Genomic DNA, 20,779 nt, shown 5'->3' with positions numbered 1-20,779 from the left:
GATTCTCGTGCCTCAGCCTCCGCAGTAGCTGGGACTACAGGTGTGCGCACCAGCACACCCAGCTAATTTTTTGTATTTTTAGTAGAAATGGGGTTTCACCATGTTGGCCAGGCTGGTCTTGAACTCCGACCTCAAGTTATTCGCCCACCTTGGACTCCCAAAATGCTGGAATTACAAGTGTGAGCCACCGCTCCTGGTTCTAAATGATTTCTATTTCCTGTAACAATTTGAAATTACTTAAAGGTTGTTTCAAATTGAAAAAAATAAAAAGAAAGTAGATAAAAATAAAATATAAAAAGTTACAAAATTACAAGAGATTATGAAGTATATGTGTAAATCTCGAGCTGTCAAAAGTGACAAATTTGATTTATGTATAAGGTTTTATTAAAATTAGCTTTAATATTGGTAATACATTATTATCAAAGTAAAAGTTGATATTCCCTTGAACCAAAATTTTATGTATTATTAATATGACAGGAAAATACTTCTATTTTTTATTTTTTTTGAGACGGAGTCTTGCTCTGTCACCCAGGCTGGAGTGCAGTGGCCGGATCTCAGCTCACTGCAAGCTCCGCCTCCCGGGTTTAGGCCATTCTCCTGCTTCAGCCTCCCGAGTAGCTAGGACTACAGGTGCCCGCCATCTCGCCCGGCTAGTTTTTTGTATTTTTTTTAGTAGAGACGGGGTTTCACCGTGTTAGCCAGGATGGTCTCGATCTCCTGACCTCGTGATCCGCCCGTCTCGGCCTCCCAAAGTGCTGGGATTACAGGCTTGAGTCACCGCGCCCGGCGACAGGAAAATACTTCTGTTCACCTTTTGAACACATTGAAAAAGAGAGTAAAAAAGATATAGAATTTTCCCATACTCGGGCCGGGAGCGGTGGCTCACACCTGTAATCCCAGCACTTTGGGAGGCCGAGACAAGCGGATCACGAGGTCAGGAGATCCACACCATCCTGGCTAACACGGTGAAACCCCGTCTCTACTAAAAATACAAAAAACTAGCCGGGGGCGGTGGCGGGCGCCTGTAGTCCCAGCTACACGGGAGGCTGAGGCAGGACAATGGCGTGAACCCGGGAGGCGGAGCTTGCAGTGAGCCGAGATTCCGCCACTGCACTCCAGCCTGGGCGACAGAGCGAGACTCTGTCTCAAAAAAAAAAATAAAAAGAATTTTCCCATACTCTAGGGTGGGCCTGGCTCAGCTCAGGGAGGAAGCCCTGCCTGAAAAGGCTGCAGCTTTCGTGGCTCAGCCCAGCATCGGATCACAGCTTCTGTCACTCAGGAGCTTAGTGGGCGGGGCCTTAAGCATTATCCAATCAGGGACGCTGGGCTGGAAACCGTCCAATCAGGCAGGCAGCTGGAACAAAGAGGACAGCTTCCCGGTTTGGCGTGGCCTTTGTCTCTCTCTGCATCTGGAGCTCTAGGTTTCCTCTTCACTGCTCTGTGTCCTCTGCTCCTAGAGGCGCAGCCTCTGTGGCCCTGTGTCCTGCAGGTATTGGGAAATCCACAGCCAAGATGCCGGGACCCCCTGGAGGCCTAGGAATGGTGAGCGTGCCGGTTCGACATCCTGAGAGAGGGGAGGGACTGGTTGATGGGAAGTGGCTGTGGCGGCACTCAGGCCTCCCCGAAGTCAGCTCCACAGTCTGCGCCCCGAGTTCTTGCCCAGTTCGGCCTCAGTCCCCTCCAGCCATAAGATGGCTGCGGCGCTGTCAGCCAGTCCGGGGCGTCCTGTCACTTCCCTGTGCAGTGACTGTGCCCTGGCCTGGCGCCCTCTCGGGCCGCAGCTCTGCACCCGCAGCTCCGGGTCTCTCCCAGATTGTCAGGAACCACGAGAAGGTCATGAAGGGAGATCTTGACTCGGGGTGCGCGTTCACGAATGGGAAGAGCTTTGATCCTTGGGGTTCACAGTTTCTCTTTTCTCCTGTTAAAAATTTATGGGGCCGGGTGCGGTGGCTGACGCCTGTAATCCAGCATTTTGGGAGGCGAAGGCGGACGGATCACTTGAGTTAGGGGTTGTCAGAAAAACTAAGTTCCTCTTCAAAGACTCAACTTCCTGGTCAGAAGTTGTAAAAGTTGTAAAAGTTGTAAATCAACCCTACCACTTCTTCCCCCTTTTCCATTTCTCGCAAATCGCGCGTTTATCCTATTTGGAAAAAGTTTGGGTCTAAGCCAACCGGGATCAGCTTAGATTGTGCGGTCTGACCCCAGCCAATAGGGGAAGGACACAAAACGAAAAACTACGTTGGGGTTAAAAACCCCCTCCTGGTCGGGCGCGGTGGCTCAGACCTGTAATCCCAGCACTTTGAGAGGCCTAGGCGGACGGATCACGTGGTCAGAAGTTCTAGATCATCCTGGCCAGCATGGTGAAACCCCGTCTCTACTAAAAATACAAAAAATTAGCCAGGTGTGGTGTCAGGCGCCTGTAATCCCAGTTACTTGGGAGACTGAGGCATGAGAATTGGTTGAACCCAGGAGGAAGAGGTTGAAGTGAACTGAGATCGCGCCATCGCACGTCAGCATGCGGGACAGAGCAAGACTCCTTCTCAAAAAAAAAAAAGTAAGACTCTTAAAATTGTCTTCCTTTATGTAAACACTGTGTTTAAGTAATTTCACTGGATTTTTCAAACAGTTTCAAGAACGAAGTGACTAACACTGACATGGAAATTAAAGCTTGAACCTGGTAATTCCAAGCTAAGGCTAATATGAAGCCTGCAAAAGGAGGGGTTTAAAAAAAATTTTTTTTTATTTTGATACAGAGTTTAGCTCTTATTGCCCGGGCTGGAGTGCAATGGTGTGATCTCCGCTCACCGCAACATCTACCTCCCTGGTTCAAGGGATTCTCCTACCTCAGCCTATGGAGTAACTGGGATTACAGGCATGCGCCTTCACGCCCGCCAAATTATGTGTGTTTACTAGAGATGGGGTTTCTCCATGTTGGTCAGGCTGGTCTCCAATTCCCAACCTCAGGTGATCCACCTGCATTGGCCTCCCAAAGTGCTGGGATTACAGGCTTTCGCCACCGCGCCTGGCCAACAGGAGGTTATTAAAGGCCCCAGTTAGTTTTTTCTGGGGAGCCTTCCCTGCAGTTGTCCCAGCCTGCTCACCCCAGCTATGGAATGAGACTTTATCTTGAGAGAAGCTACAAAGCCCTGGAAAGCTGGGGCCCCACAGGCAGATGCAGTTAAGATTAAGGCGGAAGGAAACTGGGAGGGTCTTACTGATAATAAAGCTATTCTTTTGAGGCACTTTTTAGACTTTTTAAGATAAAAAAGTTAGATTTATATTAAAAATGAATTAGTATTGGATCAGGAGAAAGTACCAACTAATTATAAGTTCTCTGTGGCTTACAAAAATGTAGGCAGAAAAGGGCTTTCTTTCCTAGAGAGGAGCAAACAAGATTAGATAAAAGGTGGGAGGGGAATGGCAAATGGAGGGTGAAAAAGTCGTATTTTAGCTCAGAGAATATCTTACCCTGAAATCAGCATGTTTTTCGGAGGGACGTAAAATGGGGTTGTATGTTGACTTAGACTGACAGTAGCTCAAAGTTCAGGAGCCTGAGGGAGGGACATAAACTTAAATAAAGTTTGATTAATAAATATTTTATTTTAGGCCAGGCACGGGGGCTCATGCTTGTAATCCCAGCACCTTGGGAGGCCTAGGCAGGCCGATCACCTGAGGTCAGGAGTTCGAGAACAGCCTGGGCAGCATGGTGAAACACTGGTGTCTACTAAAAATACAAAAATTAGCCGAGCTTCGTGGTGGGCGCCTATAATGGCAGCTACTCGGGAGGCTGAGGCAGGAGTATTGCTTGAACCTGGGAGGTGAAGGTTGCAGTGAGCAGTGAGTCGAGATGGCGCCACTGCACTCCAGCCTGGGCAGCAGAGTGAGACTTAATCACAAAAAGAAAAAAAAGAAAAGAAAAAAAAGAAATTTGACCACTGAAGACAAATTCAGCTGATTTTTCTAATAAGAAAAAGGAGAGGCCGGGCGCGGTGGCTCAAGCCTGTAATCCCATCACTTTGGGAGGCCGAGATGGGCGGATCACGAGGTCAGGAGATCGAGACCTTCCTGGCGAACATGGTGAAACCCCGTCTCTACTAAAAAATACAAAAACTAGCCGGGCGAGGTGGCGGGCGCCTGTAGTCCCAGCTACTCGGGAGGCTGAGGCAGGAGAATGGCGTAAACCCGGGAGGCGGAGCTTGCAGTGAGTTGAGATCCGGCCACTGCACTCCAGCCTGGGCGACAGAGCGAGACTCCGTCTCAAAAAAAAAAAAGAAAAAGGAGAAAATGTGCAGAGTGTGTGTCTGTCTGTGTGATAGGTGAGAAAAGACAGCACCATCTAAGTCATAATGGGAAGGGTGTTTCTTTCCATAACCTGTTTCTGGAGTACACAACAAATGGAGAATTTTATTAATCACAAATGTTTTCCATAAATATCTATGTATTTCATCTTTCCCCATCTCTTTTCTTTGTTGTATGCATTTCTTCCATTTGGCTTTTCCTGGGCTGCATCTTATATATTAAACCGGTAAACGTAACTACAGTGTTTCATTGAGTTCTGTGAATAGCTCTACCAAATTATTGAACTTCAGGGACATTTCAGGAGTCCCTAGTTTTCAAACATTAATTCAATAGAATAGATGGGTCCATAGGGTTTGTGACTGGCATCTGCAGTGAGAACAATGTTGTGGGACCAAGGGTCTGTGATGACTCTGGGTGGTGTTAGAATTCAAATGTTAGACAATAAGTTGGTGTTAGAGAATTGTTTGATGTTCAGCAAACTCTACAGATATGGTGCCAGAAAAAAGTTATCATGGAGGCCTGGCCTGGAACAAAGCTCTGGGTGTTTGAGATGGGAGGCTCCACTCTCCTGTACACAGGCTGTCACACTGCCCATTGTTCTGTGATTCCAGGTCTTCTCCCAGAGTGATAGAGGACTGAAAACTTAGAGAAAAGGAGTTCTGATTAAAAACCCCCTTTTATTGCAGCTATCACCACAGTATTCTCACCCACTCACAAACACACACACTAGACATTGATGTGTCCACGCTCCTCCCAGGACTAGGCATCACCCTCTCAGAAACTTCACCACAGCATTTTTGGTCCTAGCGTTTCTTGTGTTTCTTGTCAAGAATCCACAAGTCTCTGTAAGTCTCCTGGTATATCTCCACCCCCAGACACCAAATCTGCAGCAGGAACCTGTTTTCTCCACCAACTTAGGATCTGGGCTGCCTGTTTATAGTCTCATCTGCCTGCATGCACACAGAAATAAATCAGAGTACAGTCCCACGTGGGCCACTATGTGTAGTAAAAATCCGTCCATTCACCTATGTTGCACTCTCTCCCACCCAGGAATTATTTTTTTTCTTTTAGCTTTTATTTCTATTTTTGGTTTGGTGTACACATGTGGATTTTTTTTTTTTTTTTTTTTAAACGGAGTCTTGCTCTGTCGCCCAGGCTGGAGTGCAATGGCGCAATCTTGGCTCACTGCAAGCTCCGCCTCCTGAGTTCACGCCATTCTCCTGCCTCAGCCTCCTGAGTAGCTGGGACTACAGGCGCCCACCACCACGCCTGGCTAATTTTTTTGTATTTTTAGTAGAGACGGGGTTTCACGTGTTATCCAGAATGGTCTCGATCTCCTGACTTTGCCATCAGCCCGCCTGGGCCTCCCAAAGTGCTGAGATTACAAGAGTGAGCCACCGCGCCCGGCTTTTTTTTTTTTTGAGACGGAGTCTGGCTCTGTCACCCAGGCTTGAGTGTAGTGGCATGATGTGGGCTCACTGCAAGCTACGCCTCCTGGGTTCACACCATTCTCCTGCCTCAGCCTCCCGTGTAGCTGGGACTACAGGCGCCCAGCACCACGCCGGGCTAATTTTTTGTATTTTTAGTAGAGACGGGATTTCACTGTGTTAGCCAGGATGATCTTGATCTCCTGATCTCGTGGTCCGTGTTCCTCGGCCTCCCAAAGTGCTGGGATTACAGGCGTGAGCCACCGCGCCCAGCCTGAAGTCTACATCTTAAGGGATATTTGTGAACAGAATAATTGCTATTGTAATTTTTTTTTTTTTTTTTCTTAGACAGAATCTTACTCTGTTACCCAGGCATGAGTGCAGTGACATGATCTCGGCTGACTGCAATTTCTGCCACTCAGGTTCAAGTGATTCTCCTGCCTCAGCCTCCCAAGTAGCTGGGATTACTGGCCCCGGCCACTGTGCCCAGCTAATTTTTGTATTTTTAGTAGAGGTGAAGTTTCACCATCTTGGTCAGGCTGGTCTTAAACTCCTGACCTCGTGATTCACCCTCCTTGGCCTCACAAAGTGTTGGGATTACAGACGTAAGGCACTGCACCCAGCTGTATAAATTCGATTTTTTTAACCTTTAGTGTACATATTGATTTTCTAATAAAACTACCCTAGAAAACCTTAAGGGATTTGTTTAAATTGTGCATTAGTATATAGTATAAAGGTGACAGGGTAGCGGCTAGAAAAGATTAAAAGTATAGGAACTCTGGGATTTAAGTTTCTTTTAGGTAAGCTTAGAAAACACAAAACGGGAAGTACCCCAGTTGCATAGAGAACAGAATTCTACATAAGGTCCTCACACTGCCTGAGACCTGATCAGATTCACACTTTTAGGAGGCTTTATTTAGGTCTGACCCTACCCTGGAGTCTTGCCTCACAGAACTGATTAGAAGAAATCAGAGTTTTGGCTGCTGAATCCTGCTGCCTTTCTAGAGCTGGTGCTCCCAATTTCCTGACTTCCAAAAGCAGATGAATGGGAAAAATAAAGTACGTATTTTAGGGTCTTAGGTTTTTAAATTTTCTGTTAAAACCAGTGCTTGCAGAGACATCCTGTTAGGCAACTTTTTTTCTATTCCTGCAGATCCAGTGGTTGCTCCACAAGTCACAGAAAAGTAAATGTAAACAATAAAATTTTCTCTAAATTACCTTAAACTCTTCCTTTCTCTTTCATCTTTCTATATTTTGCTTTTATTCTTTACAGTGTTTAAAAAAAAGTTGATGACAGAAACAGAAGAAGAAATAAAAGTGCTGGGCCCTTTACCTAAATCCTAAAATGTATTAAACCCTTAGTACCAGCTTTCAGGGTGTTATGAAAATTAAATCACATAATGTGTTATGCCCAGCAAAGTGCTCTGTGTCATTCTCTTGAGCACAAAGTACCTGCTTAGTACATGTGTACATGTTTTTTAAATACAGACTTATTCTGACATTGCTGTCTTCAGTTCCTCTGTAAACTTTAAAGAGCCAGCAAAGAATATAAAACTTTAGGATAGAGATGGGTTGTCCCTATTTGTATCAGAAGTAAATAGTTGTGACAAGAGTGCTGAGTGTAAGGGACCCTGTGCTGTGCCTGCATCCCTAACTAATGCTAATAATGAGCCAAGGGGGAGCAACGTCAGCATTGACAGGAAACTTGTTTAAAACACCCATTCATGGACCCTTTTCAAAGCAGAATCACATTACATAAAGTGGAGCCAAAATCATTAGAGCTTGAGAGGCAGTGCTTATCTTGGTGGTGATCAGCCCAGGCTTCTCATTAGGATCACATGGCCAATTTGCAGAAATCTCTTGTGCCCTCCCCACAGCTTCTGTTTATTCTGCTGGAAGCATCCATGTTACTTTAGTGAAGGGCCTCATGTGACTCTTAAGGTGAGACCAGAATCAGGTATGAGGGCTTCAAAATACATTCATGAGAGTTAAGTTCTACCATTGCACTAAAGGGTGGTCACAGGGGCAGTTCTGTTTGGGTTTGGTACAGACAGGTCAGTGTGGCTTATAATTCCATTACTGGAAAATGCTGGTGTCTGTGGCAGGGAGAGCACCTGAGGACAGGAAAGGAGAAACTTATATTTCTGTCTTCATGGAGCAGTTCATTGTTCCCTGAATCTCTTCTGTTTCAAAGGATGGAAATAGGTGGACTTTTTGTCTTTTTCTGCCAGTTGATGTCATGCCAACAGGTAATCATGTGGTATTAACACCTTTTGCCGAGACCAGCTTGGTCAGGGAGACCCTAACCCAGGGGTGCTAGAGGAATTAAAGACACACACACAGAAATATAGAGGTGTGAAGTGGGAAATCAGGGGTCTCACAGCCTTCAGAGCTGAGAGCCCAAAACAGAGATTTACCCATGTATTTATTAACAGCAAACCAGTCATTAGCATTGTTTCTATAGATATTAAATTAACTAAAAGTATCCCTTAAGGGAAACAAAGGGATGGGCTGAATTAATTGCAGCAGGAACACGCCCTTAAGACACAGATGGCTCAGGCTTCTGTTTGTGGCTTAAGAATGCCTTTAAGCAGTTTTCCGCCCTGGGCAGGCCAGATGTTCCTTGCCCTCATTCCTGTAAACTCACAACCTTCCAGCTTGGGCGTTATGGCCATTATGGACATGTTACAGTGCTGGCAGAGATTTTGTTTATGGCCACATTTTGTTTATGACTTGCTCCCAACACCTTTAAAGGCATGTTCTCAAGATGCAGGTTAATTTTTCCAGAAAATCTCATCTGAGAAGGAATTCTATTTGATTTCAAGTTTTAAATTGATCTAGTATTCATTGCAGGGCTCCAATTGCATGTAAATAGATGTGAGAGTTGAAAGACCTATAAGGGGCTTCTCTCGCTTTACAATGTCTTATTATTTATTTATTTATTTATTTTTCCTCTGGTTGATGAAATGCCAGGGTGAAAGGGATAGCCAAATGGACTAAAGCACAAGTGCCACTCTAGTTATTCTGCAGAGTGCCCGTTAAAGGTCCACCACAATGCCACCACACATCGGCTCAGGGATGAACAAGGGCTGACTGATTGATAAGCTCTTGAAAATTCTTAAGCTCACTGCATCCCTTCAGGTCTCCAATGAATGCTAAGTTTCCTCCCTGCCGTGAGAGACATGAAGTGAACTTAGTGTTGGGAGACGGAAGCTGGATGGCCCTAGGGGGCTGACCACAGGAACTTCGAGATACAGCAGAGAGAACTTGGCATGACTTATTACTCCAGGCTGTAGAATCCTGGAAAAGAGCTACCATGTAGCCCATGCGTGGTCGACTGGAGGACCACCTTAGTGGAAGGGGGACAGTCAGGGCCTCTGGCCTGCCATGTGCACAAGCATAACAATTGCTTTTGTTTAATGTGCAGATGGAATATATGATCTATTTCAACCAGGCATTTGCATCTTGGTATGTTGTCTTAATTGTCAAAGTTTGTTTTAAGTCTTTAACTTCCATGATCCTCTAGTAAAATGAATGTTTTATCACTTATTTTTATTAGTTTTTAGCCCAAAAAGCTAAACACCATTTTATATTTAATAATGCTTTTTGTATGATTTTTATAACAGATAAGTGAAATTTTACCTTTATATTAATGTGTTATTAATGTTAAATTTAATTTTAATAAAACCTTGTAGATATATTTATCCAATTTTTAATGTTTGACCACAAGGTAAGATTTTATAGACTCTTTTTAACCTTTTATAATTTTTGTTAGAGCAGGTTGATGCTTTAAGAAAAACCTGCTGCATTTTTACTTTACTGTCCAGTTCACAGAAAAAATGGATGATACCTTTTTAACTTTATCTAATATGTTTATACACAGAATTTTCTTTACAATTAACGTTTTAAAACTTGCTTAAACTTTTAAAACAATAATTTTTTAACCTTTTAATGTAGGCAAAAATCCACATTTTTATGCCTCCTTATAAACTTTTTATCACAGGTATACTTTACTCTTTTTATACACCTTGCACATAAACTGTTTCTTCAGTAGTACTCACGAGGCCTTATTACTTTTAAATTATACAACTTTTTTGCATAGTTTTTTTTATAACTTTTTTTCTTTTACGACTTTTGCAGACAATTTTTTTTTTCTGTCACCCAGGCTGGAGTGCGATGGCAAGATCTCTGCTCACTGCAAGCTCCGCATCCCAGGTTCACACCATTCTCCTGCGTCAGCCTCCCGGGTAGCTGGGACTACAGGCGCCTGCCACCACGCCAGGCTAATTTTTTGTATTTTTAGTAGAGATGGGGTTTCACTGTGTTAGCCAGGATGGTCTCGATCTCCTGACCTCGTGATCTGCCCGCCTCGGCCTCCCAAAGTGCTGGGATTACAGGCGTGAGTCACCGCGCCTGGCCGTAGACAATTTTTTGACATGTCTCAACTTTCTGACTTACTACAAACGTTTTTTTCTTTAAACAACCAGTTAATTTATTTCAGGACAAAAATTTACCATATAAAATTGTTTTATATAAAGCCTGCCTCCCCCCTTTCTTCCCTTTCTTGGAATGTTTTTTAATATAGTTCCTAGTGGGGTGGGCTTATTTGTGCCTGACCCATGCTTCTTTGAGACAATACACCACGCTCACACCACACGCACACCAGAAAACAAAAAACAGGTAAAAAGGGCACACACACATTTCTGCAGTTTACACCAAACCAAAATCAGAGTATCCAGAAACGCAAGCCAGGTCAAAACCAGAATGAAAGTATCAAGCAATCCAAGTCAAGTCAAAATAAAAAACCAAAGTGCCGGTACAGGCCCACCATGGATGATCAGGCCAAGCTTCTACTCAAATGGAGAAGGCACCAAAGTGCCAATAAAGGCACGCCGTGGGTGATCAGGCCACACTTCCACTCAAATGAAGTGGGCAAGTTCCAAAGACTAGTCTTACCAAGTTTAAGATGTCCGGACTTCAAGTGCCAGTTCCTTCCCGGTGTTCAGCCACTGTGTTAATCATCTGCTCTGGCAAGACATTCCACTGGGGCAATTGCCTACCTGGGAGCGCTGTTTGGATGGCGTCACTCAGTCTGGCCAGAGTCCCCCACAGGGATGCTCCAAGGGCAGGCCTAAGCCTCCTAAGGGGCTGCCTCGGCCATCCATCAGTCACCTGGCTTCCAGGTCAGGGAACCAAGAAATGTAGCAGGAAGAGCCACAGGCAAAACCTCTCAGACACCGAGTTGTAGAAGGAAGAGCTCTATTCAGCTGGGAGCATCGGCAAGCTACTGCCTTAAAATCGGAATTCCCTCAGTGTACAATTTCTGTCTCTTTTAAGGGCTCACAAAACTAAAGATTTCACATGAAAGGGTCGTGATTGATTTGAGCAACCAGGGGGTATGTAACAGGGGCTGCATGCACCGGTGGTCAGAGTGAAACAGAACAGGGCAGGAAGTTTCACAGTGTTCTTCTATACAATATCTGGAATCTATGAATAACATCAGTTTCTAAGTTATGAGTTGATTTTTAACTATTGGGTTTAGGCCAGGCAGGCCCAGGCCTGGTTTCAGGCCTGGTGCTGGGCTGCCTGCCTTTGGTTTTACTTCTTTGTTTTTTCTTAAAACAGGTACTGAGTATAAAACAATATGAGAGGGTCTCTCTCTTTGCTCAATTGTACATGTTAAAGTTTGATAGGTGCCTTCTAACTCAACATGTCTTTTCCATCTGAAAAATATTCATAGCTGATTCTGTATGATGTAAATATAGCACTCAAAAATGTACGTGTTCATGTTCATGCCCTTAATTTTATACTTTATTATCTAGAAAAATATCACATATGAACCAATGTTGTAGATCTTAGGCTGCCCTTTTTCTCACAGTTGGAGAATATAATAGAGAATATTTTTGTGTTGAAAATTATTTTATTGGAGAATTTTAGTCAGTCCTATAAGTAAGAACCAGTTCTTTTTACTCTCCCATTTCACCTTAAATCAAATTAAAAATTCCACCAATGGTGACTTGGTAAAAACGTGTGTGTTTGTGTGTTTTTCAGGAACCATTGCAATTCAGAGATGTGGCCATAGAATTCTCTCTGGAGGAGTGACAATGCCTGGACACTGCACAGCAAAATTTATATAGGGATGTGATGTTAGAGAACTACAGAAACCTGGTCTTCCTTGGTGAGGATAACTTAAATACATAATTCATTTAAAAAACCCTAAAAGTTTTATTTCTCTTTTTTGTGGAATGAATTTAGTACTTTATTCCTTGCATAAAAGAGTTTCAGATGCCCTTTTTCCAGAAAATCTTCAGAATGTTTTTATTTAGAAAATAATTTCTTTAAGATGTTTCATCTTAATCCAAACTTTCCACATTGCTGAGTTGAGCTTTATTCTTCACTCTAAATTAGTGGTAATTTCAGAATTTTAGTGGCTTAAAACATTGTTGCCCCCACCTGAAAATCTCATTGCCACCACCAATTTTTGATTCAGTAGTACCAGCTAGTAAATTTTAAAAGCCTACATGCAGGACCGAGTGCAGTGGCTCATGCCTGTAATTCTAGCACTTTGGGAGGCTGAGGCGGGCAGATCACCTGAGGTCGGGAGTTTGAGACCAGCCTGACCAACATGTAGAAACTCCATCTCTACTAAAAATACAAAATTAGTCGGTCATGGTGTCATAGTCCTGTAATCCCAGCTACTCTGGAGGCTGAGGCAGGAGATTCCCCTGAACACAGGAGGCAGAGATTTTGGTCAGTCGAGGTTGAGACATTACACTCTAGCCTGGACAATAAGGGCAAATACCACTGTAATTTTGATAGGAAGTTTATTGAATCTATAGATCACTTTGGATAATATGGCAATTTAAAAATCTATTTGGATCTTCTCTAATTTTCTCAGTTTTTTTTTTTAAAGGTTTTTTACCTTAGTAATTTTTTTCTAAGAAATTTATTATTTAATGCTATAGTAGTCGGCCGGGCGCGGTGGCTCAAGCCTGTAATCCCAGCACTTTGGGAGGCCGAGGTGGGCGGATCACGAGGTCAGGAGATCGAGACCATCCTGGCTAACACGGTGAAACCCCGTCTCTACTAAAAACTACAAAAAACTAGCCGGGCGAGGTAGCGGCGCCTGTAGTCCCAGCTACCCGGGAGGCTGAGGCAGGAGAATGGCGTGAACCCGGGAGGCGGAGCTTGCAGTGAGCTGAGATCCGGCCACAGCACTCCAGCCCGGGTGACATAGCGAGACTCCGTATCCAAAAAAAAAAAAAAAAATGCTATAGTAAATGAGACTTTTTCCTTTCTCTATTTTATCAGATAGTTTAAGTGTTTGAGACCATATACTTGTATGTTAATTTTATGTTTTGTTAATTTACTGAGTATATTTGGCAGTTTAGAAAGGTTTTAAAGTACTTGATTTGCCTTAATGTGACCCCCGGAGCAAATGCCAGAGAAAAGGCAAGTAGGCAAGGCAAAAAAAACCTTTATTTACAAGCCAATGTGAAGGAGGGAGCGAGGTTCACCGGTCTCCGGCGGTGGAGGCCGACGAAGTTGCTCCGGCGTTCTCAGGCGAGGTTCCTAGGTCCGCACAGGAGCAGGGGCCAAGGAAGTTCGCACCAGCGTTTTCGGAGGAGGTTCCTGGGTCCCCTGTAGGATGAGGGGCCAAGGAAGGTCCTACCGACGTTCTCGGAGGAGGTTCCTGGGTCCCGCGTAGGAGGAGGGGCCAAGGAAGTTCGCGCCGTGCCCCCGCCCAGTGGCTTTTATGTCCTGGGCCTGGGAGTGGGCGGGCAGTGGGCGGGACATATGCGGGTTGGGGGCGGGGCGGTAGGCGTGGCTAGGCGGGTTCCGGTTCTTCTCCGTGGGAGGTCGGGTTGTGCCTGCGGGGGTCCACCCGTATCTTTCCCGGGGTGGGAAAGTTGACAGTGAAGAACCCGGAACTGCACCATCTTGCCTCCGTTTGTCCAAACAGTACTGTTTATGGTTTTTTAAGTACTGCTTATGGTTTTTTAAATATAAGACTTTATGATCTACAAACAGAAACTTTTTACTTATTTTACTCCATCTCCAAAAGGAAAAGAAACCTACAAGTTGAAAGTATTTTCTAAATATTTAGAAATTTGTTATAAATTAGTATTTTGGTATGAATTTACCAGAATATTTTATTACATGCTTTCTGCTGAGCACATTACTTGGTTATAATTGGAGAATATAAGCAAGATTCATGCTGTTTGTTTGTTTATTTATTTATTTATTTATTTTTGAGACGGAGTCTGGCTCTGTCGCCCAGGCTGGAGTGCCGCGGCCGGATCTCAGCTCACTGCAAGCTTCGCCTCCTGGGTTTACGCCATTCTGCCTCCGCCTCCCAAGTAGCTGGGACTACAGGCGCCCGCCTCATGGCCTGGCTAGTTTTTTGTATTGCTTAGTTGAGATGGGGTTTCACCATATTAGCCAGGGTGGTCTCGATCTCCTGACCTTGTGATCCGCCCATCTCGGCCTCCCAAAGTGCTGGGATTACAGGCTTGAGCCACTGCGCCCGGCCCCATCTTTTTTTTTTTTTTTTTTTTGAAACTGAGTCTCTATTGCCCAGGTAGTACAATTTTGCTGATGGCATTATTCCCATTTCACAGCCTTTTTTTTTTTTTTTTTTTTTTTAATAACTTTAGCAATATCACAGTTTTTTTCTGAGGTGCAAAAATGTTTTAAATAAGTTCACTGGTGTCGGGCACAGTGGCTCATGCCTGTAATCCCAGCATTTTGGGAGCCTGAGGTGGGCAGACCACCTGAGGTCAGAAGTTCGAGACAAGCCTGGCTAACATGGTGAAACCCTGTTTCTACTAAAAATACAAAAAATTAGCCAGACATGGTGGCGCACGCCTGTAATTCCAGCTACTCGTGAGGCTGATACAGGAGAATCTCTTGAACCCTGGAGGCGGAGGTTGCAGTGAGCTGAGGTTACATCATTGCACTCCAGCTTGGGCAACAAGAGTGAAACTCTGTCTAAAAAAAAAATTCACTGGTTATCTCATGTGACTATGCTTATAAATGGAATATCATTATGTGATTTTTGAAATTTTGCTTATATGTGTGTTTGTTATAAATATATTTGTATCTAAGTTTGTACAGTTTTTCATGTTTACATCATATTTTCTTTTAATAAATTTTTCAGTTATTTTTTGTATTTTTTATATCCACAATTTTTGGTTTTTTGGTATTTTAGTATTTCTTTTTATTCTCATTTTTCTGATTTTCAGTAGTTGTCGGGGTTTCTATTTTTTTCTTATATAGAGTCTTTTTCTGTCACCAAGGCTGGAGTACAGTGGTGCGATCTCAGCCAGGCTGATCTTGAACTGCTGACCTCAAATGATCCACCCACCTCAGCCTCCTAAAGTGCTGGGTTTACAGGCATCAGCCACCGTGCCTGGCCTTTTTTATTTTATTTTTGAGACAGTGTTGCTCTGTTGCCCAGACTGCAGTGCAGTGGTACAATCTCCACTCACTGCAACATTCCCCGCCCAGGTTCAAGCAATTCTCCTGTGTCAGCCTTTCAAGTAGGTGGGATTACAGGCACTTGCCACCATGCCCAGCTAATTTTTGTATTTTTAGTAGATACAGGGTTTCACCGTGTTGGCCTGTCTGGTCTCAAACTCCTGACCTCATGTGATTTTCCCACCTTGATCTCCCAGTGTGTTGGGATTACAGGAATGAGCCTCCAACACTGGGCTGTTCAATTCATTTGGAATTTTAAAAATTACTTTAAATACTTTTTATGGATGCTTTTGAAAATTTTTTTGATGGGGCCATGTTGTTTTAATATTTGGTATACATTACAATCTTTGATAGAGATTTGGAAATTAACAAAAAGCTACCTGTTACAATCTTTGTAATATAGCTTTGTCCTGGTGTAGTCTGAAATCAATTGTCTTGGCTAGAGATTCTGGGAATTTCTCAAACATGTTTTTAGGATGAATCTTGTCTAAAATTTTGTGTTTATTGTTTAGTTAAGTCAGCTTATTTGTATTTCTTCTTAATAGTCAGTAATCACTTGGTACACCCATTCCCTGTTTGGGGTACTGCAGTTTCTCTGCTTCTCTATAATTTACCTTTAGACGCAGCAAACTGTCATTCCAATGTATATCACCATTGTTTTCAGCATTTTTTGTCATGGGACACATTATCTGGTGTCTAAAAAAGCCCCTAGAAGACAGAAATAAAGATGTATGCACCAATGTGCATACATTGTTTTTTAAAAAGGAAACCAGGAGTTGGCGCAATTTACATTTTTGTGTGTGTGTGTGAGACAGTGTCTCACTCTTACCCAGTCTGGAGTGCAGTGGCATGATTTTTGCTCGCTACATTCTCTACCTCCACAGTTGAAACAATTCTCCTGCCTCAGCCTCCAAAGTAGCTAGGGATTACAGGTACCTGTTACCACGCCTGGCTAATTTTTTTTTGTATTTTAGTAGAGATGGGGTTTTACCATGTTGTTCAGGCTGATCTCAAACTCCTGACTTCAGGTGATCCTCCTGCTTTGCCCTCCCAAATTGCTGGAATTACAGGCATGAGCCATTATGCCTTGTTGGCAATTTATTTTATTCTTATTATTTTTTTGAAACAGAGTCTTGCTCTGTCGCCCAGGCCAGAGTGCAGTGGTGCAATCTTGGCTTACTGCAACCTCCGCCTCCTGGATTCAAGAAATTCTCATGCCTTGGCCTCCTGAGTAGTTGGGATTACAGCTGCTGATGACCATGACTGGCTAACTTTTTGTAATTTTAGTAGAGATACGTTACACCATCTTGGTCAGGTTGGCCTTGAACTCCTGACCTCAAGTGATTCACATCAGCCTCCCATAGTGCTGGTATTACAGACGTGAGCCACTGTACCAGGTTGGCAATTTACTTTTAAAGGCACAATGTTATGCTGGGGAGCAAGAAGAGCTGTTGCATATAAGTAACAGATGTTTCTTTATCTTCTTTGTGACTGTTTGCTTTATGCTCACCCGGGGCCTTTCACACACTTAACTCATTTATAAATTTTTCACAAATGTATTTTGGGCAGTATGTTTTTGTTACATTTATATGTCTAGGAAGAAATTACAGCTTGAGGTATTTTGCTATGTTATCTTGCTTATGTAGTTTTTATAACTTTATAGGTTAGATTTGTAAAGTGTATTTATCTGAGTCTAGCAATTGAAGTAATGTGTTTTTATTGTTTCTTTCAGTTATGTGTTCTCATTTTGCCCAAGACCTTCAGCCAGAGCAGAGCATAAAAGACTCTTTCCAAAAAGTGATACTTAGAAAATTTGAAAAATATGGACATGGCAATTTACAGTTTAAAAAAGTCTGTGAAAGCGTGGATGAGTGTGAGGTACACAAAAGAGGTCACAATGGGCTTAACCAGTGTTTGGCAACTACCCAGAGCAAAATGTTTCAATGTGCTAAAATATGTGAAAGTCTTTCATCAATTTTCAAATTCTAAGAGGCATAAGAGAAGATATACTGAAAAAAACACTTTGAAATATGTAGAATGTGACAAAGATTTTAACCAGTCCTCAATCCATACTACACATAAAAAAATTGATACTGGAGAGAAACCATACAAATGCGGAGAATGAGGCAAAGCCTTTAAGTACTCCTATACCCTTACTACACATAAGATAATCCATACTGGAGAACAACCCTACAAATGTAAAGAATGTGGCAAAGCTTTTAACCATCCTGCAACTCTTTCTTCACATAAGAAAATTCATACTGGAGAGAAACCATTACAAGTGTGATAAATGTGGCAAAGCCTTTATTTCATCCTCAATCCTTCGTAAACACGAGAAGATTCATACGGGAGAGAAACCATACAAGTGTGGTAAATGTGGCAAAGCCTTTATTTCATCCTCAATCCTTCGTAAACACGAGAAGATTCATACGGGAGAAAAACCATACAAGTGTGATAAATGTGACAAAACCTTCACCCGTTCCTCACACCTTACTATGCATAAGATCATTCATACTGGAGAGAAGCCATACAAATGTGAAGAATGTGGCAAAGCTTTTACATGGTCTGCAGGCCTCCATAAACATAGGAGAACTCATACGGGAGAGAAACCCTACAAATGTGAAGAATGTGGCAAAGCCTATACTACATCCTCAAATCTAACGGAACATAAGGCAGCTCATACTGGAGAGCAACCTTACAAATGTAAAGAATGTGGCAAAGCTTTTAACTGGTCCTCAGACCTTAATAAACATAAGAGAATTCATATTGGACAGAAACCAAGAATGTGACTGTTAGGCAGGAATCTAGACCCAACATGGCGGCGTTCCCGGCGTAGCAGGCCTTTTGTTAAAGACTCCCTTCACCCTTGTACACACCCGCAGACTTCCATGCATCAGAGTTCTGGTTGGGCAACCACGCTCCCCCATGACCTGCAGCTCACCTGCATTTCACAAGTTCGTAAACAGCAGTTTCGGTTGACATTTTCCAAAGACCCCTTCCTCATGACCCTTACTCGACTCCTGCCCCAGTAGTTTCAAGACCCCCCAGGCCCTGTTTGCACAACCAGCTTCCCTACCTCTTGGGCTATAAAAAGCCCCTACCCTCCTCCCTCAGTGCAACTTCCTCGGCCCACACCTTGTGACCGAGGATCCTCGCCCACAAGCCCTAATAAAAGGCTGTTCTCACTGCCATTTGCCTTGTGTCTTCGTTGCCGTTTCGGCTCCAGCCTCAGTTTACCTTTACATTTGGTGCCGAAACCCATGAGGAGACCCCCCTCCCCGGATCCCTGCCGGGTCGGGCAGGCTCTCCTCTCCCCGAGCCAGGACCTCCTTTCCGAGCCAGGAGCTGCCTTACCAAATCCAAGACTCAGTTCGATCACTGCTGGGTAAGTTTTCCCCCGTCCTGTAGGCTCCTTCTGGGAGTCCCTGTCCGAAATGCGTGACCTCGTCAAGGGCTCTCTCTGGTCATCTGTGACCTCAGCACTGGGGACTAGGAGATGTCCAACCTCCCCGGAAGCCACCATACCCCGCACTCCACCTGGCAGTGAGAGGACGCTCCCATTGCCACCGGATTGCCCGCCTTAGGATCATGGGAACTTCCCAGTCCAAACCAAACTGAAAATCCCCTCTGAGGTGCCTCTTGGCTAATTTCCAGACTTTAAGTCTCAGCCAAGACCTAAAACAAAAGTGGCTCATTTTCTTCTGCACAGTAGCATGACCGTAATATAAATTGGATAATCAGTCTCAGTGGCCTGCAGAAGGCACTCTAGACTTTAACATCCTCATAGATCTGACCAACTTCTGTAAGAGACTAAGCAAATGGTATGAGATACCCTATGTTCAAGCCTTTTAGAACTTGGGTTCTCACCCAGATCTCTGCACTCAATGCTCGTTAGCTCAGGTACTACTTGCAAAGTAGGGATGATTCCTCCTCTCTTTCTGAGCCTCCTGACACCCTATCCCGGCCACCCCTTTGGTCTCCCACCCAACCTTCTCCTTACCCTGACCCGCCATTATCCCCGTCCTCGTCAGCACCTCCCCTCCCTTCCACCCGTCCTGTGCCCTCGCCAAATCTGACAGATTCTGTCTCCCCTACCTCCACCTCCTCCCTTTCCTCACCTGTCTCAGCCCATACTTGGTCCAGGACCGACCTCCTGTGTCCCTTGCAAGAGGTGGCAGGCGCCAAAGGAGTAGTCCGGGTCCATGTGCTGTTTTCGCTGGCAGACCTGTCTAAGATTGAAGAGTGTGTAGGCTCTTTCTTGGCCAACCCTACTCAGTACTTCAAAAAGTTCAGATACCTGTGCCAGGCGTATGACCTCACCTGGCATGATCCCCATGTTGTTATGACCTCAACCCTGTCCCCTGAGGAATGGGAGCATATCCTAGCGGCAGCCAGGCAGCACACTAACTTATTTCATTTAACTGACCATGCCATGCCAGTTGGCACTGAGGCGGTGCCCTCAGCTGAGCCCAACTAGGACTAGCAGGTTGGTCAGGCAGGCCGCCACTGCTGAGATATGATGGTCCAATGCCTTCTTGCTGGCATGCAGGCAGCCTCCAATAAGTCAAGTCAATTTTAATAAGTTAAATGAGGTAGTCCAAGGCTCAGATGAAAATCCGGCTGTTAACCGACTGACAGAGTCACTTATTCAGTACACCCACCTTGACCCTGCCTCCCCTGCAGGAGGAGCCATCTTAGCTTCATACTTTATTTCTCAGTCGGCCCTGATATCCAAAAAAAATTTAAAAAGGTGGAGGAAGGCCCTCAAACTCCCATCCAGGATTTAGTCAAACTGGCCTTCAAGGTCTGCAACTCCAGGGAGGAAGCACCTGAGGCCCAACGACAGGCCAGGCTAAAACAGAAGGTACAACTCCAAACCCAGGCCTTGGTAGCAGCCCTGAGGCCGGCCAGCTCCAGGAGCTCCCAGAAAGGAAGTACTACCCAAGCGCCACCTGGTGCCTGCTTCACGTGCAGCAACGACGGCCACTGGGCCAGGCAGTGCCCTAACCCAAAGGAGCCAACCCACCCCTGTCTGAACTGTCGGCAGATGGGCCACTGGAAGTCAGACTGCCCCGACCTAAGGACGGTCGCTGCGCCTCCACATGATGACCCTCCTCCAGGTATTGGAGGCGCCTTCCAGCTCGTTGACACTGATGAAGATTGAAGAGGCCCAGACTCGGGGACCCCTCTCACTCTCGCCGAGCCCAGGGTTATGCTCCAAGTAGCTCATAAGTCCATATCCTTCCTTATGGACACAGAGGCTACCTACTCTGTTTTGCCTTCCTTCAGTGGCCCCAGCCACCCCTCCACTGTCACAGTCATGGGAATTGACAGCACTCCCTCCACCTACCGCCAGACTCCTCCTCTGTCTTGCCACCTGGATGGCTCCCTCTTCTCGCATTCATTTCTTATCATTCCTTCTTGCCCAGTCCCCTTGTTAGGACGAGATCTCCTCTCCAAGCTAGGGGCCTCAGTTCACTTCCAACCCAACCCCTCCCCACACCTCGCGTTCCTCTTCCCCCTTCTCTAACCCGACAAACCCCTCCAGGCTGACCCCCACACTCCCATTTCCA

General features: G+C 44.7%; 1 pseudogene; it reads left to right on the top strand.

Moving 5' to 3' along the window:
• The first annotated feature begins 1,396 nt into the window (after window positions 1–1,396).
• LOC115892144 lies at window positions 1,397–18,387 on the top strand (annotated as a pseudogene).
• The last annotated feature ends 2,392 nt before the right edge of the window (window positions 18,388–20,779 follow it).

The sequence above is a fragment of the Rhinopithecus roxellana genome, chromosome 12 (assembly GCF_007565055.1).
Source record: "Rhinopithecus roxellana isolate Shanxi Qingling chromosome 12, ASM756505v1, whole genome shotgun sequence".
In the NCBI taxonomy this organism is placed as follows: domain Eukaryota; kingdom Metazoa; phylum Chordata; class Mammalia; order Primates; family Cercopithecidae; genus Rhinopithecus; species Rhinopithecus roxellana.
The sequence above is the reverse complement of the archived record's forward strand: the minus strand, read 5'-3'. Positions and strand labels throughout refer to the sequence as shown.